Source organism: Prunus dulcis, chromosome 2 (assembly GCF_902201215.1).
Source record: "Prunus dulcis chromosome 2, ALMONDv2, whole genome shotgun sequence".
Taxonomy (NCBI): domain Eukaryota; kingdom Viridiplantae; phylum Streptophyta; class Magnoliopsida; order Rosales; family Rosaceae; genus Prunus; species Prunus dulcis.
Window position 1 is genome coordinate 1,694,164 of NC_047651.1, and position 18,875 is coordinate 1,713,038.

At 35.3% G+C, this 18,875-nt stretch overlaps 1 pseudogene; it reads left to right on the top strand.

Annotated features, from left to right (window-relative positions):
• The first annotated feature begins 5,174 nt into the window (after positions 1-5,174).
• LOC117617357 lies at positions 5,175-7,587 on the top strand (annotated as a pseudogene).
• The last annotated feature ends 11,288 nt before the right edge of the window (positions 7,588-18,875 follow it).

Genomic DNA, 18,875 nt, shown 5'->3' on the forward strand with positions numbered 1-18,875 from the left:
ACCTTTAGAGAATCCCAGATTGGCCATCTGAGACCTTGGACCCACGGGGTCCCTGATCGGCTGATCTGGCAGCTTATCGCTTAGTTAAGCTTTGGGTCTTCCAAGACCGTTCTAATTGTCTGAAGAGCTAAAGTGGGCATAGGAGTAACTTGAAATGAGTGCACGCACTTCTAGGAGCCGGGGGCAGGGTGTTTAATTTAATTCTTTTCATTGAGAAGTTTACTAATTTACTATTCTTGGTTAATCAGGCACCAGAGGTCCGATCGACTCACAGGATGAACCTTCAAAGGGTCCAGCTAGCTCGGACCAGCAGTGAGTGGACTTTTCTTTCCAAAAAGATTTTATAATTATATTTTATATTTGATCTTGAATAAATGTTATAGCATGAATTACATTGTGAAATATCTTTATTTTTATAAAACTTAGTTTAGCAACAGATTTGAGATTTTTGATACAGAAATAGTAACTTAACTCAGATTTACCAGAATACAGAGGATTATCAGATTTTTATCAAAAATAGTTATTTTAGAACCACCATGTATCCATTTGTTTTTGGTGATTACCCACAGTTGGACCGATGTCTACAGACATTCAGTCTGATTTCAATTACGTCAGTGCACTTGACTTTGCCTCACGAGTTTTGGGGACGCTCGGACCGTGAGTGTCAGGATTTGCGGCTCGGCAGACTTGGTGTCCCGAGCCTGCCAGGATTTGCGGCTCGGCTGACTCTGTATCCCCGAGACCTGCCAGGATTGCGGATCAGGCTGACTGCGGTCCCCTGTATCTTGCCAGAGCAGCTCGAGTCGACTTGGTGTCATCGAGACCTGCCGGCGGATCAGGCTGACCATAATCCCCTGAATCCGCCAGTTTGCGGCTTGGTTAGACTTTGTGTCGCCGAGACCTGCCAGGGGATTTGACGGATTTTACAGGGGTATAATTAAGTGGTAGTTTCAAAGGATTTTGAGCTCTTTTATGCCGTTATTGCTTTCAGTTATTTTATACCAGTTTCTTTGATATTCATGCATTTATATCTTTATATATTTGTTTCGTTACGCGAGTATATTCATCAGTATGTTTATCCATGTTTATTTGAATACCTGGTATTGAAATATAGTCAAATCATCGATTTATATCCCTATTTATTTTAAACGGGGGTTATTATGTTCTAAATTATTTTTAAGAACATTATTTCTGTCCACTCACACCTTCAAACCTGTTTTTCGCCCCCAGGCCGTAGAAGTACGAAGGAATCCACCTCGGGCCATCCTCCCAGCTTCCGCACTACCATAAAGTGTAGGACTCCATTGTAAATTTCTTAAAGTTCTGTAAATTTGTAGAAAAGGCTCTGATATCTAGTTGAAACTGAGAAACCGAGTGGATTAGTGGTTATGTGGATTATTCTGGCAGTTGGTGTGGATATATGTGCTTGTTTGACAGGTGGAAGATTTTAGGTTTGGTCAAAATACAGGGGAGACTCTGCCGAATTTTCGGCAGAAGTCTAAGGAAAATTTTAAAAGAATTTGAAACGAGAAAGGTAAAAGGGTCATTTGTGCCCAACATTTGCCAGTGTCGGACACGCACAGGACTTGGCTCGAATTCCAAAGCGGAATTTGGATCGGGTCCTGTCAATCAAAGTCAAAGAAGTCATGTCTAAACGAAGCCATCATCATTGTCATCTCTCCTGTGCCGATTGGTTGTCTTTTGATGCCGCTGTCATTTGGTTGTACAGGGAGGGAAGAAGAAGAAGAAGAAGAAGAAGAAAAAGGGAAACAAAAACTCCATTATGAAAAAAGTCGCATTTACCCTTCATGTTCCCCTCATGTGCAGTTCACATGACTAAAACTCACTGAAAATATAACGGTGGACCAATTCACCGAATAATAAAGAGTTGGTGGATAATTTGAATAAATAATTTAATTGAGGGATCAAAATACAACTTGGGTATAAGGTTGAGAACCATTTAATTAAATAACCCTATATTTAAATTACTACGTTTTAAATTTGCTACTTCCATTTGAGGGGCTTTTGTTCTCTGTGGCATATGAAATCAACATTGCTACGCTATGTACTAATTTCATTGGAGATGCTCTAAAATCTGCAATCCTTAAACAGACTTGTACATAATGTGGCAAGCCAAAAAATTTCACAAGAATCACCATAATCTAGTTTCTATTAGTAGATGCTCTTAGAAATTAAGTGCTCGTTTGACATTGTTAATTTGGGGTAATAAGTTATTTGTAAAAAAATTTGGGAAGTCCAGCCCGTTTGGTAAACTATGAGAAAATGATTTATTGTTAAAAATTGCTTTGAGAGAAAGTTATAAGGGAAAGTAGCTAATGAGGTGCTTTCATTTCCTGATTATGCAAGAATCAGTTTCGAAGAGCCGCTGGGTTTAATGATTATGAGAGAATCAGTACCAACAACACTTTTAACAAAAAGTTTACCAAACGTCAAATTTCTTTCTCTCACAACAAATATGACATCGATTATTTTCAGAGTACAACAATGGCAAACTGACCCTAAGTTTGAATTCCCTAACCAGCAAAGTCTACGGTGGACCTGGAGCACCGATGCGCCAATTTTTCAAAACTACCATAGCAGGTAGCAGGTAATATTTATATATATATATTATATTTCAAAAAGAAAAAGAAATAAAAAGAAATCGAAAAGATTATGGTGGTGCTCTCCACACCCTAACATATCTATCCATCGCAACCTTAATCCCTAATTTCATTTGAGATTTGTTTTTCTGAAACAGAAAAGTTGCTCTTTTATCACTCTCTCGACGACGACCAAAAACCCACCCATCTCAACTGCCAACTCCTCTATTTCTTGATGATGGTGACTGAGTCTTCCTCCCATGTACAGATTGCTCAGCTCTCTTCTCTCTTGATAATGACAACAGCTTGATGCAAACTGCACGTGCCATCTTTGATCTCAGCTCATCTTAGCCCAAGTATGATGTGTTACTGCTGTATATTCAAATCTTGGACCTCATCTCATCACCCTCTAGCAAATATCATTTTCCTTGGTTTTGTTTTTGTTTTTATTCTCTTGGAATAAAGTGAGTTTAATCTCAAATTTGGACTAAAATGCCCTTATGATTAAATATATGATTTTTTTCGAATGAAGTAGGCCTGTTTCGGCCCGGCCCAGCCTGGTATTTTCTTTCTCCTCTTTAAAGCTCGGCCCGGCCCGGCCCATTGACGAGCCCTATTGCTCGGCTTCCTTACTTCCAAGCAATAATCAAGGAGACCTTTCTGTTGCACCCAGCAACTCCATTGCTTCTCCCTCGAAAAGCCGATTCAGATGTTGAAATCTACCGGCTATATTATCATTTTTCTTTCTTGACTTTTTTTGGCCAAGCAAGATTAGAGACATAAAAGAGCTACCATACTCAACTTGAAGGGAAAAAGACGAATCATACAAATTATTGGGTTTATTGATGTTTACACTTTAACCTATCAAAATAGAATGATTATGGCTTGGACTTTATAATTTTGTGACGCCGCTTATATCTAAATTCAATCTTTGATAAAACATACGTGTTCCAATATTTGATCGATTAGTGACAACAAATAGCGATAATGTGTTTTTGGAGAATATAATATCATTTTCAAAGGGTCTGTTTGATATATCATTTTCAAATAGCGTGCTTCGAGAATTTCGAAACTCTTTTGTTTTGTGTGAACTCTTTTGATACAGCTCGCCTATTGTAGGGTTCTGTTTCTTTTCTTTTGTTAGATTGATTGAAGCAAAGATATTCTGGTGCATCTCCACTACTCTATAAATTTTTATTGTTGCTATCTGCGAAATAGGCTAAGTGGAGAGAAAGCATGAACCTTCCTCTTTTTCTCCTTCAAACTCAGATCACTATCAACACCAACCTCACCATACAACTCTTCCTCAACTTTTTCCTTACATCACATGCAAGTAGCTTAGTTTACGGGGAAAAAAAAAAAACTTGCATAAAAAGAAAAAACATGAATTTAGGGAATGCTCTGTTGATGGATGAGCCTTTGGTCTTAGATACCAGTGGATGAACCTTCGTCTAAGATTGTCACACCCACTTACTAGAGTCCTCTCTTTATGTTCTAGAGTTTTTCCTCTAATTTACTTTCCTCCCCATACATAATTTTACTTTTACCTTTTCTTTTTTATCACTACTTTTGGTTATTAAATGCTTTTGGAGTGACTAATGTGATGTTAGTTAGATGGCTTTTGGTGAGCTCGAGAAAAACTTTATTTCAACGGGGATAGCACTATTTCGTTATTATCGGCCAATAACACTATACAACATAGAAAAGTTATCACGCATGTCATAGCATTATTGGTTGGAAATGATACTATCCCCGTTTCATGCAAGTGTTTCTCCCTCCCACCGTAGCCTGAGACACAAATTGGCTCATCTTTTAAGCAACACACATAAAAAGACTAGACCACCAAGACCCTTTATAAAAATATTTGCCATGAAATATATATATATATATATATATATATATTGTTAAACTATAAATTATATATTGTTTATTAAGTAAAATTTGAATCTTCGATTTACAGTCTAATAACATATCATATGTTATCATACTCTCGACAAGCAAGTCATACTCTCGACACACAAGTCACTCTCTCGAAAAGGAAATGGAAATATCATGTGAATGGAGTTCATATATAAGAGAAAGGTTAACAGCTAGAATAACATATATCTCATTTTGGACGATTAATCCAGGGATTGATTTGACGATTATATCCCTAGATTTAACAGTTTTTTTGATAGAGAGACTATTTAAGAGCACCCATATTAACGTTAGGGACCATGAGTGATACAAAAATAACTTTAAGGATGCAATTTGATAGTTTCGCAAACGTCAGAGATGTTTTGTGATAAAAAGCCTTATCTAAATAAACACTAAAATGTTCTTTTATAGACACTTCCAAGTTGGCCATCAAGTAGAAAGACTAGTTTTAGCGCACAACTCCACAACTCCGTGTTCTTCACGTTAACAATTATTTAGGATGTCGGACGTGAAAAGGTTTGTGCTCTCTCTTAACTTTTGTTTTCTGTCTGAAATTACAACCACAGAGAGAGAGAGAGAGAGAGAGAGAGAGAGAGAGAGAGAGAGAGAGGAGAGAGAGAGAGAGAGAGAGAGAGAATGGATTTCTTGAGTTTTTGTATGGCCCTCCTAACCAGTCTTTTCTTTGTGTTCTTGTTCTCAATTCAAGCCCTCAGAAGCAAAGCCAACCCCAAAAGGCATCTTCTTCCACCTGGACCAAAGCATCCTTTCATTGGCAATCTCCTAGAGCTTGGAAACAAACCCCATCTCGATTTCACCAAGCTTTCTCAAATTTATGGCCCCATTATAACTCTGCAACTCGGCCAGGTAACAACGGTGGTTGTTTCTTCGTCAAACACAACCAAACAAGTCCTCCGAATACATGATCGATTCTTTTCCAGCCGAACTATGCCAGATGCAATCTAAGCCAGCTAGCGCTCGTCAATGGGCCGAGCCGGGCTAGCTTGGCCTAAATTTAATGGGCTTGGGCTTGGCCGGGCTTTAAAGAGGAGAGAGAAAATACCGGGCCTGACCGTTTAGAACATTCAAAGCCCAAGTCCGACCCATGGACCGGGAGGGCCCCCATCAGCCCATTAGCTCGTAGGCCAAATTATGAGGCCTAAAACCAGTGACCTTCGAGGAGACAGCCTGCCCTGGATACCAACTTCATCCAAATGAAGAAGCCTTCGAAAAATATGCAACTCTTACTTGTTCGCCCCCAAAATCCTTAAAGCCAATTAACCTAGCCGCCGCATGAAAGTGGAAGAGCTCATATATGATGTCAATGAAAGGTTGGTCAAAGGTGAGGTGGTAGATTTTGGAAGGGCCACTTTCAAAACGACTCTTAATCAGCTTTCGCATACTATGTTCTTTGTGGATTTGGTTGACGCAAGTAATGAGATGGCCAGAGAGTTTAAGGAGTCTATGTGGGGTTCAATGGAAGAGGCAGAGAAGCTAAACTAGGCGGCACATGATAAAACATGTCCAGAAGATAGAACAGGTCTTTGACCGCATCATTATCCAAAGATTGGAATCTAGAAAAGCCCATGATTATGTCATAACCAATGATATGTTGGATACTTTTTTGAACATCAGTGGAGTGAACAGTGAGGACATGGACATGACCAAACTTCAACATCTGCTTCTGGTTAGTTGTTTTTTTGTTTTTAATTGCTTGGTCATTATAATTTGTTATGCCATTAATTTTTGTGACTTATTATGTGAATAGATTCTATTTACTACGGGCGCAAATACAACCTCAGCCACGTTGGAATGGGCAATGGTTGAGCTGCTACGCAATCCTGAAAAGCTGTCAAAAGCTCAACAAGAGCTAGGGAAAATCATTGGCAAAGGAAGACCAGTAGAAGAAGGAGACATTGCTCGGTAGGCCTCATTATTTGGCCTGCGGGCTCATGGGTCGATGGGACCCCGCCCGGCCCATCGAAAAACACAAAAGTCCGGCCCGTTAGGCCTGCATACATATATAATTATGTATAAATAGAGTTTAGGATTAGGATTATATCAATTAAATCACATATATAATTTGTTGCATTTCATTTACTTTTCTTTACTCATTCTCAGTTTAAAATTGGATGATTAGTACATTAATTTGTGTCAATTATTAATACAACAATTATACATATAAATAAGATGAACAACATATCATATTACCAAATATAATCATACCACCAAATATAATCATGCTTTTCTTGAACACATCACCAAACATTTGCATACCATCCTTTTAAATTTTTTTATACTTATTATTTTTTTAAATTATTTCTTAAAACATATTACGGTCTAATTATGTAATAACCTCAAAAATAGTACTTGGTTTTATTATTTTTGTGGAAAATCTTATTAAGTTGTGTGACTTTATTGGGTTTTTTTTTTATGAATTTGGTTTGATGTATAAATATTGAAATTAAGTGAGTTTAATCTCAAATTTTGACTAAAATGTCCTTATGATTAAGTTAATGATTTTTTTTCGAATGAAGTAGGCCCGTTTCGGCCCGGCCTACCCCAGTATTTTCTCTCCCCTCTTTAAAGCCCAGGCCAGCCCGGCCCATTGACGAGCCTTATTGCTCGGCTTCCTTACTTCCAAGCAATAATCAAGGAGACCTTTCTGCTGCACCCAGCAACTCCATTGCCTCTCCCTCGAAAAGCCGATTCAGACTTTGAAATCTGCCAGTTATATTTTGTGAATGCATGGGCCATCGGCAGAGACCCCAACATTTGGGACAACCCAAGCTTATTTGTGCCTGAAAGGTTCTTAGGATTGGATGACCAAATTGATGTTGCCGGGAAAAACTTTGAGCTTATTCCATTTAGTGCTGGGAGGAGAATATGTCCTGGCTTGCCATGGACAATGCCAATTCTGCCTTTGATGTTGGGTTCACTCATTAACTCTTTTGAATGGAAGCTTGAAGATGGGGTTTTACCAGAGACCTTGAACATGGAAGAGAAGTTTGGCCTCACCTTGCAAATGGCTCACCCTCTTAGAGCTGTGCCCAAGTCATTTTGTGAAATTTAATGGAGTCTATATTGTTGCATTTTATGCAAGAATTGGAGAAAAGAATAATGATAGACCGTGACATATATTTGTGATATTCAAATCTTGGACCTCATCTCATCACCCTCTAGCAAATATCATTTTCCTCGATTTTGTTTTTATTTTATTTTTTATTCTCTTGTATTTCTTGTTGAGCCTAATATTTTCTAGATTTTATATTCTGTTGTAGTTTTTGAGTTGAATTAACTCTCAAGATCCACTTGGTATGAAATTTTATATTGAAATTCCAATTTTTGGCGGGTCAGTTTCAATATCTATAAATTATTTTTTTATTGAACTTTATACTAGTGTTGAAATTATATAATGATGATCTTCTCATAATTTTTGAAATTTCCATTGAATATGAATTTTTTCTCTAATTACCTCTTCCAAAGTCCACTTAACCAGCTTAGATTTTTAGGTATTTCTTGTCAAAATTTGGTGAACTTTATTTGATTAGAGGGAGTATGCTGAGCGAAGGACTACCAAGAATGACGCATATTGGTCCCAACAATGCTTCTCAGGGTGCCTTGAGTGTGCATGATGGGTTCTCTTTTGGGCTATTACTTAACCTACCCGCGTTCTTGTGCAGGGTGCCTTTGGTTTATATTTATTTTTCTGTTTGTCGTTCTTTGTTGTTTTGCTGGCCTTTGGTGTCTTTGGCTGATGCTTTAATAAAGCAAGCTTGAATGACAAAAAAAAAAAAAATAGAAAATATATAGCTAGAAATATGAAGAAGAAATTTTTTTTGCTTGGTCTGTTAGTGTTTGTTTTTATTTTGGGGAATGATTAGAGATTGTTTTAGTTGGTTTTGGAATCTCTGAATTTTGGATTGTTTAATTTTGGAGATATTTTATTTTTTATTTTACAGGTATATGGTGCATATGCTTATATATGCCCATATCTATCACATGTAATTTGGTTGTGTTTATGTAATCTTCAAAGATGTTTTACTTGAAATTGGAAATGGTTTCCGCACAGGGTATTGAGCAATTTTCTTTTATCATTTCCTTTCCGTTATTATTTCATTTCCATGTTTATGTGATTAATTGAATAGTACCTCTTTCATCTATTTATCTATGCAATGCTTTCAATGGTTTCAATTCTTGATTGAAGAAATCAGTTCTATATTTTTTTGTATGCGGCATAAAATTCTATATGACCATCGAAACAGTTAAAGAATGAAAATGCCATTAAAATGCAATTTGCAATGTATTAAGTTATTTCCATATGCAATTACTAGCTCCCTGTCTGGTAATTGCGAGGAATCACCTTCTATGAGTTCAGTCACTAATAACATCGGGAAGTGCAGATGAGGGTGTGGGGCGGTCAATGTGATAAATGTCCAAAATGCCTCTCAAATAATGTCAAATTTTCAAACTAGAGCCACTAATTACGTGCAAAATAGCCATGGCATGCAGGTAACCACTTTGCAAATGCATTACACTATGTTTTGTAATTGCAAATCTATCCAAATCTCATTCCATTACATGTGCTATAAGACTTCAGGTCCGAATTTACACAATTTTTCCTATTAATTAGAACATCATGATTCACCCCAATCCATAAATTTGTAATCGCCTAAACTTAAAAACCAACTTGGACTGGCATGACGATGCGATAAAATGCAAAAACTTCAAGAAATCTCTGAACTTGTTCTAGGTAACCTATAATTGCCAAACAGGGAGATACTAATTGCATGAGTAAATACAATGGCAAGCTAGTAAACACAATTATTCTATCTTCGCTTGCTAATTGCAAATTACTTATAATTTCCCACTAACCTTCAAAGAAAAAATCTGTCATTTACCATTTGTTTGGGATTTAGATAACACGGGAAGAGTAAAAGGATAGATTGGCAACATAATGAGCAATTCCCAACCGGGAGACATTAATTGCATGTTTTTCAATTGCACTTGCATTATGTTATGCAATTACCACATATTGTTTGGTAATTGCATTACGGTAAGCAATTACCATTGCTTGTTCAGCAATTGCATTATAGTATGCAAATACCATAGCCTGTTTGGCAATTGCATAGTATGTGAAACATGTTCAAATTTCTCCCAAGGCCTTGGTACATGGCTGTATAAATGTGGTCTTTATTTTTGTAAACACAAGGGTTTATAGTATTAATGACCCTTTTTATATTGTTTTGAACCTGAGTGTTCCATAAACTTGTAAAGTATATTCATAATCTTGCAAACAAAAGGTTTACAAGTTCTACAACATTTTGGACATTGACATACAAAACAATGTAAAAAAGGTCCTTAATATTGTAAACCCTTGTGTTTACAATAATAAGGACCAAATTTACTCTCCAAGATTCGCCATTACCTTAACATGGTAAGATAGATCATTTCGAATGTAAATTATAACATTACAAGATTATGGATTATAAAGAACCTTAAAGTTGTAATCCTAGTGCAAAAATGCGTAAATGAGAACCAAAATCTTATAATCTACGAGATTAAGAGTAAATTTTTACAAGTTTATGGAATGCCAATGTCCAAACCATTGTAATATGGGTCCTTAATATTGTAAACCGCTTACAAGAATAAGGGCCAGGTTTACATCTCCAAGATCCATTCTTGACTTCATCTTGGAATGTAGATCCTTTCTATTGTAAATTATGATATTACAAATTTATGGATACACGTTACAAGTTTATGGAACATGGAGGTCCAAAACATTGTAAAAGAGGTCCATAATACTATAAACCCTTGTATTTACAAGAATAAGGACCATATTTACAAAGTTAAAGTCTACACTTACCTTATCATTGTAAGAGGGATCCTTTCAATTGTAAATCATGATATTACAACTCTAGGGATAAGGAAGAACCTCAAACTTGTAATCATGGTGCAAAAAATCATAAATGAGAACCTAAATCTTGTAATGTACGAGATTAAGGATCTGCATTACGAGTTTATGGAAAGCTTATGTCCAAAGCTCTGTAATATGAGTCCTTAATGTTATAAACCATTGCATTTACAAAAATAAGTACCAATTTTACATCTCCAAGGTCCACCATTACCTTAACCATGAATTAGAGATCATTTCAATTGTAATTTATGATATTACAAGTTTATGGATACACTTTACAAGTTTATGGAAGGTCCCAAACATTGTAAAAGAGGTCTTTAATACTGTAAACCCTTGCGTTTACAAGAATAAGGACCACCTTTACTTCTCTAAAGTCTACCCTTACCTTATCATTGTAAGAGGGATCCTTTCAATTGTAAATCAAGATATTACAAGGCTAGGGATAAGGAAAAACCTCAAACTTGTAATCATGGTGCAAAAAATCATAAATGAGAACCCAAATCTTGTAATGTACGAGATTAAGGATCTGCGTTACGAGTTTATGGAAAGCTTACATCCAAAGCACTGTAATACGAGTCCTTAATGTTATAAACCATTGCATTTACAAGAATAAGTACCAATTTTACATCTCCAAGGTCCATCATTACCTTAACTTTGTAATAGAGATCCTTTCTATTGTAATTTATGTTGTTACAATTTTATGGGTATACTTTATAAGTTTATGGAACATGGAGGTCCAAAATATTGTATAAGAGGTCCGTAATATTGTAAACCTTTGTGTTTACAAGAATAAGGACCACGTTTACTTCTCCAAAGTCTACCTTTACCTTATCATTGTAAGAGGGATCCTTTCAACTGTAAATCAAGATATTACAACGCTATGGATAAGGAAGAACCTCAAACTTATAATCATAGTGCAAAAAATCATAAATTAGAACCCAAATCTTGTAATGTACGAGATTAAGGATCTGCGTTACAAGTATATGGAAAGCTTACGTCCAAAGCACTGTAACACGAGTCCTTAATGTTATAAACCATTGCATTTACAAGAATAATTACCCATTTTACATATCCAAGGTCCACAATTACCTTAACCATGTAATAGAGATCCTTTCTATTGTAATTTATAATATTACAAGTTTATGGATACACTTTACAAGTTTATGGAAGGTCCAAAACATTGTAAAAGAAGTCCTTAATATTGTAAACCCTAGTGTTTACAAGAATAAGTTTCACAATTACTTCTCTAAGGTCCATATTTACCTTAATGTTGTAAGGGGATCATTTTCTTTGTAAATGAGTATTACAATGTTATGGATTCACCTTAATGTTGTAACAAAGGTGCAAAGTCTCTTAAATGTGAAACCAAAGATTGTACTGTACAAACTTAAGGACATGATTTACAAGCTTATGGACTGCATATGTCCATGATAGTGTAATAGTAGTCCTTAATAATGTAAACTCTTGTGTTTATAAGCCTAAAGACCCAATCTTCTTCAATGTCTACTTTTACTTTAGCATTGTACTATGGGTCATTTTCTTTGCAAATTAAGGTATAACATATTTATATATTTTTCATTTAATATTTATTTATAATTCTATATTATTAATGTAGAATTTTTATATTTGATTATTTTTATTATATATATATATATATTTATAAATACAGAATGAAAAAATAAAAAAGAAATTGCATTGAAAACATGAAGAAAAAAATTCAATTAATAATTGCTCGATTTTACATAGAAGTATTTATATGATCAAATGCTTGTGTATGATAGTGTTCTTTTGCTTAGCAATAATATGTTATATTATATGCAAAAAAAGACTACAATTTAAAATAAGAATCAATTTTATAAAAATCTATGTTATTAGATTTTAAATTATTAGCAATAATATGTTATATTATATGCAAATATAAACTATACTTTAAACTAAGAACAAGTTTATAAAAACCTATATTATTAGATTTTAAAATATTTGGTGAAATAACATTTGTATATTTTTTGAATGTATTTTATGCACATAAAATTGTCAATGAACAAGATATATATTTTATAAATGTTAATCAAGATGTTTACAAAGTTACTTAAACCACAAATAAATAAATATTTGACATGTAAAAATTTAATGTTTTACTAGCTACGTTTTGAAACTTTAGATCATTCTATTATTTTTCCTAATTTTGTTCATACCTAATATTTTTATATTTGACTAAAATATTTGGTTTTTTATTTATAGAAATCATTTCATCCTAGTTATTGGTGGAATAATTGAGAAATAATAGAAGTGAGATTAGTGGAAGAAAAATTGGAACAAATTTTTTAATCCCTATTATTATTATTTTAATATAAATATATTTAAAATTTCTGTTTATTGTAATTTTCTTTTAATTTATATTGGTTTTTTCAGTTAATTACATTCTTACTTTAAGTTTTCATATACATAAACATCAACCCAAAATAGAAATTAATAAGTAATAAAAAACTAGCCTATTATTCGTATACATGAAATCAACTCAAAAGATATATATATATATAAACTTTGCCTTTCGTCTTTTTTATATAGCCCGTGTTGGCTATCAGCTTTTTTGGTTTGTTTCTTCTCTTTCTTCCTTCACCGGTTGTACAGGTTGGTGGGATTCAATTTCAGTGTTTGTTAAGAGCCATAGATTCGAAGTGATCTAATGGCTGAAATTTGGCGTATCCATGCTCCTAGCGCATGATGGGTGCATTTTTACTCATCACCTTAATCCTAAGTGTACCCTCCCCACCCTTTTCAAAAGTTGACACATGTCTATGGGAACTATGATCAATTCTTTATTTTTTATTAATTTGATAACATTATTATGAGAAAAAAACAATACTTCAATAAGATTTTTCCTGATTTACTCTTGTTAACCTAGCAAACTTTCCACTTTTCTAAATTAATTAACAACAACCCAAATAAATAATTGGCAATTGGCGTGCAAACTTTCCACTTTTCTATAATCTGCTCCACAATATATGACAGGACCTGATCCAAATTCTGCTTTGGAATCCGAGCCGGACCCTGTGCGTGTCCGACACCTGGCGGATGTCGGGCACGAATGACCTATTTGCCCTTCTATACAAAACACGATAAAATAACAAGGTTGACTTCTATCGAAAAACTAGCAGAGTTTCCCTTGTAACTAGCTCAATACCAAAACATTTACACCTGCCAAACAAGTATATATAGATACAACAAACTACCAGCATACATATATATACATTTGAATAGTTCAATTCTCAGTCTAGGGCGAAACATCAGAGTGACTACTAAGAATTTACCAAGGAGTCAATCCTTTTACAAAACAAAAATCCTACATCAAAAAGAAGGCGCGGAAGATGGAAAACGGCCCGGTGGTGGATCAATGCGCACTCCTACTGCCTGGGGGTGCAAAACATTTAAAAGGGTGAGTTGACCCAAAAACAAAGTTTAGAAAATAGCATATGAACATACTAACCCCACTGTAAAAACAGTTATACAAACTAACTTATTCTCTTTATTTCTGAAATCAATGCATGTATATAATTATACATGTATATAAACCAATCATATTCATGGTCAACATTTCTTTTGAAAACAGTTTAAAACTACCACCTAGGTGTACCCTTTATTTCCGTCAATTCCTTATATTCGTCAATTCCTTGCATCACCATAGGTGACACATACTCGCAGGTCTCAATGGCAGGAGGTCAGTCCGAACTGTCAAGCATGCTGACTAAACCGAAGGCAACCAATATAATCCGAAGGCAACATTTAATATCTGGTTACAAGGTGGTTTAAGAAAATATAAAGTTTCTGTAACCTTTCAAATTCTACTGCCATTTATATGATAATTAACTAGAAGATCTTTTCCTATATCCTTTAAAGGAGATTTTACTCGGCAGCATGCAAAATAAAATATTTAAAAGCATATAACAGCTTTGAATAAAACTTATTCAAGATCAAATATTGTAACTGCACTGCTTAAATTCATTTACAAAAACAAAGAGTCCACACACTGGTAGTCCGAGCTCGCTGGACCTCTTGAAGGTCCCTCATGAGGGTCAGCTGGTGCCCGAGTGCCTGATTCAATGACCAAAATATTCTATTAATACATATAGTATTAATTTAAAAACCCTAACCCCTGGCTCCTAGAATTACAAGCGTCAAATAAAAGTTATTCCTATGCCCATAAAAGCTTGGAATAGTTTAGCAGTATCTTGGGACTCAAAATGAGCTAAAGTCCCAAAAAGTCAACACGGGACCTCGCGGGTCCATGACCTCACAAGTATGATCCGGAAGCCTCTAGAAGGTCCAATTAGACCTAGGACACATGTCCCGAAGGTTTGGTCTCGATCGGACGGTCGGATTGATTACGATCGTGCAATCGCATAATTTTTAAACCCTAGCCCTAGGGTTCGCGATTTCAAAATATCCGGAACTCCGATCATAATCTGTCGAATCTTACACAATTCTGAAATTATCTAGAGTAACATATCTGAAACTGATTACGATCCAACAGCTCAACAGTATTGAACCCGGAAATCGCACAATATGTAAAATATGTTCGAGGCTCAAACGGTATCCAAATTGAGATCTGCGAATTCCTACGCACTCGTGACAACCTAAGGATCTCATTAAGACACAGTGCCACTTCACTACCCTCGCCCATTCACGCCGCCGCACGCCGCGGCAGCACTGGGTGTCCAAAGCGATTACGTATCGCCGGAAAATCTTAAAACCGCGGCTCCAAACTCCTACCCTAGGTATAACACCATATTTGGAACCACTTTTGTTCTTGAACTTACACTAAAAACTGACCGGAAGTAGCCAAACTAGGAGGCTGAAAACCGGCCGAATTCCAATTCGGAAACTGAGCTAGTTAGGGTCAAAATCAATGCAATCCTACCAAACAATCAGCTAGAGCATGGAAAATATGTAGAAATCCATCCTTACTCGATAAATTTGGATAAGAATTGAGGGAGAACGAGCGGGTTGAAATTTCTGTCAAAACCGCTCGGTTTTCTGCAGTTTCCAGCCAGCACCGGCGGGTCCACGGGCTGAGAAGGATCGGAAAGGGAAGAGGAGGTGGTGGCCGTTCGTTTGGGTCCGCTCTTGCAGCCGATGGCGGCTTGTGGTGGCGACGGCTAATCGGCTGAAGAAAAACTGTCGAGGAGGAGGGGGTGCTCGCGAAGAGAGAGAGAGAGAGAGAGAGAGAGAGAGAGAGAGAGAGTGAGGGTTTTAAAATCTGATTTTTCCAATTTACCGTTTTGCCCCTAGTGATATTTTAACCGTATTTTCTTCGTTAAAGCTCCGATTCGAGCCTACTTCGTGCCTACGAACTCGTTTCGTCGTGCTCTACGCAACGGTGTATATGGAATTGTTAAATTCCTTCTCGGTCAAAAAGTCAACCTGTCGTTAATAAATGAGTCCAAGGGCAAAATTGTCTTTTCTTCTTAATAAATTACTAATTAAATGTGAATTTAGGTTTGGGTTATTACAATATGTCTATTAAATGCATCCCTTCTATTGATTCCAACTTACCTCCAGCATGCTACAAAGAATCAAGTGCGCCCCGCAGTGTTTCTTTAACATGTCCATGTTGGCAATTGGCTTGCTTTAATATGAATATCAATTCACAGGCTTCAATACTTTGAAGAACACACCCAGGTACTTTGATTCTCAATTGGCTTTAGTTAACTCCTTTTATCCACGCCCAAAAGTTACACAGCTCTTCAATTGCAGGCTTCCTCCATTTGTTCAAGTGAAAGATAGGTAATAATCTATGCTGCTTTTTTTCTTCTTCTTTTTTTTAGTACTTTGTATTGCTTGATTATTTTTTATACTTTGGTGATTACTCTGCATTGTATAGGTTTTTGAGTATCAAACCAAATTCGAATTTAACAATTCATGTCCTTTTTTTAAAATATGAATAAACTTCCATAAAAACCAAAAACAAAAAAAAAGCAATATTGGCTGTGAAGATTAAGTTTTTTTTTAAAAGATTGGGATGCCAACAGTTTCATGGAAAGTGGAAGACCAATATTGGCTGTGAAGATTGAGTTTTTTTATTTTTTTTATTTTTATAAATTCTTTATGGATGTAGCATTCATTGAATATTCAAATATATATTTTTTTTTGTCAATCATTGAATATCAAGTAATATGATACATATGCAGGCACATACTGCTAGTGTCCTCATGGATCATGAAGATGATGAATTTCATGCTACATATTCCAATGATGGTAAAGAATTTGTTGATTGTATGCACTTAGATTCTGATTCTGAAAGTCTTGATCTCTTGGATCATAATGAGCAAATTGAAGAGCTCACAAAAAAATTTGGTGACAGTACAACACTTGGCATGAGTTTTGATAATGAACAGGAGGCATATCAATATTACAATTCATATGCTAGAAGTGTTGGATTTAGTGTGAGAAAACTAAGAGTAAATAAGGACAAGAATGGTGTAATACATAAAAGAGAATTTTGTTGTTCTTGTGAAGATTTCTATAGAAAAAAGACAACTCCAAAGAAGAAAAGAAAGCAAAGAAGATTCGGATGTAAGGCAATGCTTGAGATCAAACTTAATCGAGACGAAAAATATGTTGTGAAAAACTTTGTAGCTGAACATAATCATGATCTTGTTCCATTATCAAGTTCACATTTCTGAGGTCACAAAGAACAATAGAGCCTTCTCAAGCAGGATTCATCAATCAAATGCATCATGCAGGTCTAAAGCCATCTCGAATTTTCTCATACATGACAATAGAAGCAGGAGGGCCTCAACATTTAAATTTCATTCAAGCTGATTGCAACAATTTGATTATGAGAAAGCGCACTGAATTTCAAAAAAGAGGTGACTCACAATGTTTGCTTGAATATTTCAAGCAAAAGCAAGCTCAAGATAAGTCATTCTTTTATTCTATGATCCAAAGATTGTTGAAGAATTTGAATCAAGTTGGGAAGCTTTACTTGATGATTATGGATTGAGAGGAAATAGTTGGCTAGAAGGAATATATGCATTGCGTGACAAATGGGCACAAGTTTATGGGCGAGACCACTTTTGTGCAGGTATAAAAACATAGAAATCCTATTCTTTTAAGTTTTTATTTTGTGAAATATGATTAATTCATGTTAAATTTTTTTCTAGGTATGACAACAACACAAAGAAGTGAAAGCATAAACGCATTTTTGAAAATGTTTTTTTTTTCTCAAAACCTTCTTCTTCGAGAATTTGTTGTACAATATGACAAAGCCGTGGCGGACCGAAGAGAAAAGGAAAGGCAAGCAGAAACTGCAACTAAACAAAAATGGCGCAATTTATCCTCTAATTGGAATGTGGAGATTGAAGCAACAACGAAGTATACAAGTAAGTTGTTCTATTGTTTCCAAGATGAGTGTAAGAAACTTTTAGGTTTGAGGCTGAAATTACAAAGTGATGATGGGCTAACACGTAGATGTATGGTTATGAATTCTGGAATGAGAGGAATGAGCCGATCACTTGCATATGACCTTTCTAATCAAACGGTCAGTTGCAGCTGTAAAAAGTTTGAATTTGAGGGGATTCTTTGTGCACATGCACTAAAATTATACCATGAATTAGAGTTCTCAACTCTGCCATCTAAGTATTATTTAAAGAGATGGAGCAAGGAAGCTACATGTGATGTTGACTTTGATTCGAATGAGGAAGTACCTTTGAGTACTCTAGAGTCATCTTCCATGGTTCAGTATAGCGAGTTATCTCATATAGTATAAAGAATCATAGCAAAGGGTGCAAGGAACAACCAAACATGCACTTTTTTGAAGTCTGAATTGTTACAGTTAGAGGCAAAATTAGAAAAACATCCATACTTTCGAGACGAACACGATGAAATTCTTGATAAGCATGTCAGTGAAGATGAGGATAATCTTAAATTGCGAGATCCAAAGATTCAAAAGTCGAAAGGTAGAGGAAAAGGAAGAATTAAGAGTTCTTTGGAATCAATGCCATCTAAAAAGAAAGGTTCATCTAAAAGAAAAGGTTAGTAGTTAGTTGATCAACTTTTTTTGTTCATTATTTACTTTATGTCAATATAATTATCGTTTAATTATTTTACAACGTCTAAGGAAATTAATTTATTCGTACGTGAGATGAGCGGACACCCAAATTTATATACACATGTTCAGGTATAGAATATTTTTAATTTTTTTAACATTGGCATTCTCAAAGTATATTTTTTATGTATTGATTAGAATTTAATATTTAGGAATTGATTGGAATGTCAACTCAAACTCATTTTAATATGGCATCTATATGCAAAGTCGGAGATTTTCAATATGGATTTCCAACTATTTCTAGTGTTCAAGGGATTCCAAATCACCCACTTGGATACCAAACTATACATCCATTGTTGTCCAATTACTCACTTATACATCCACAGGTTTGTTATCT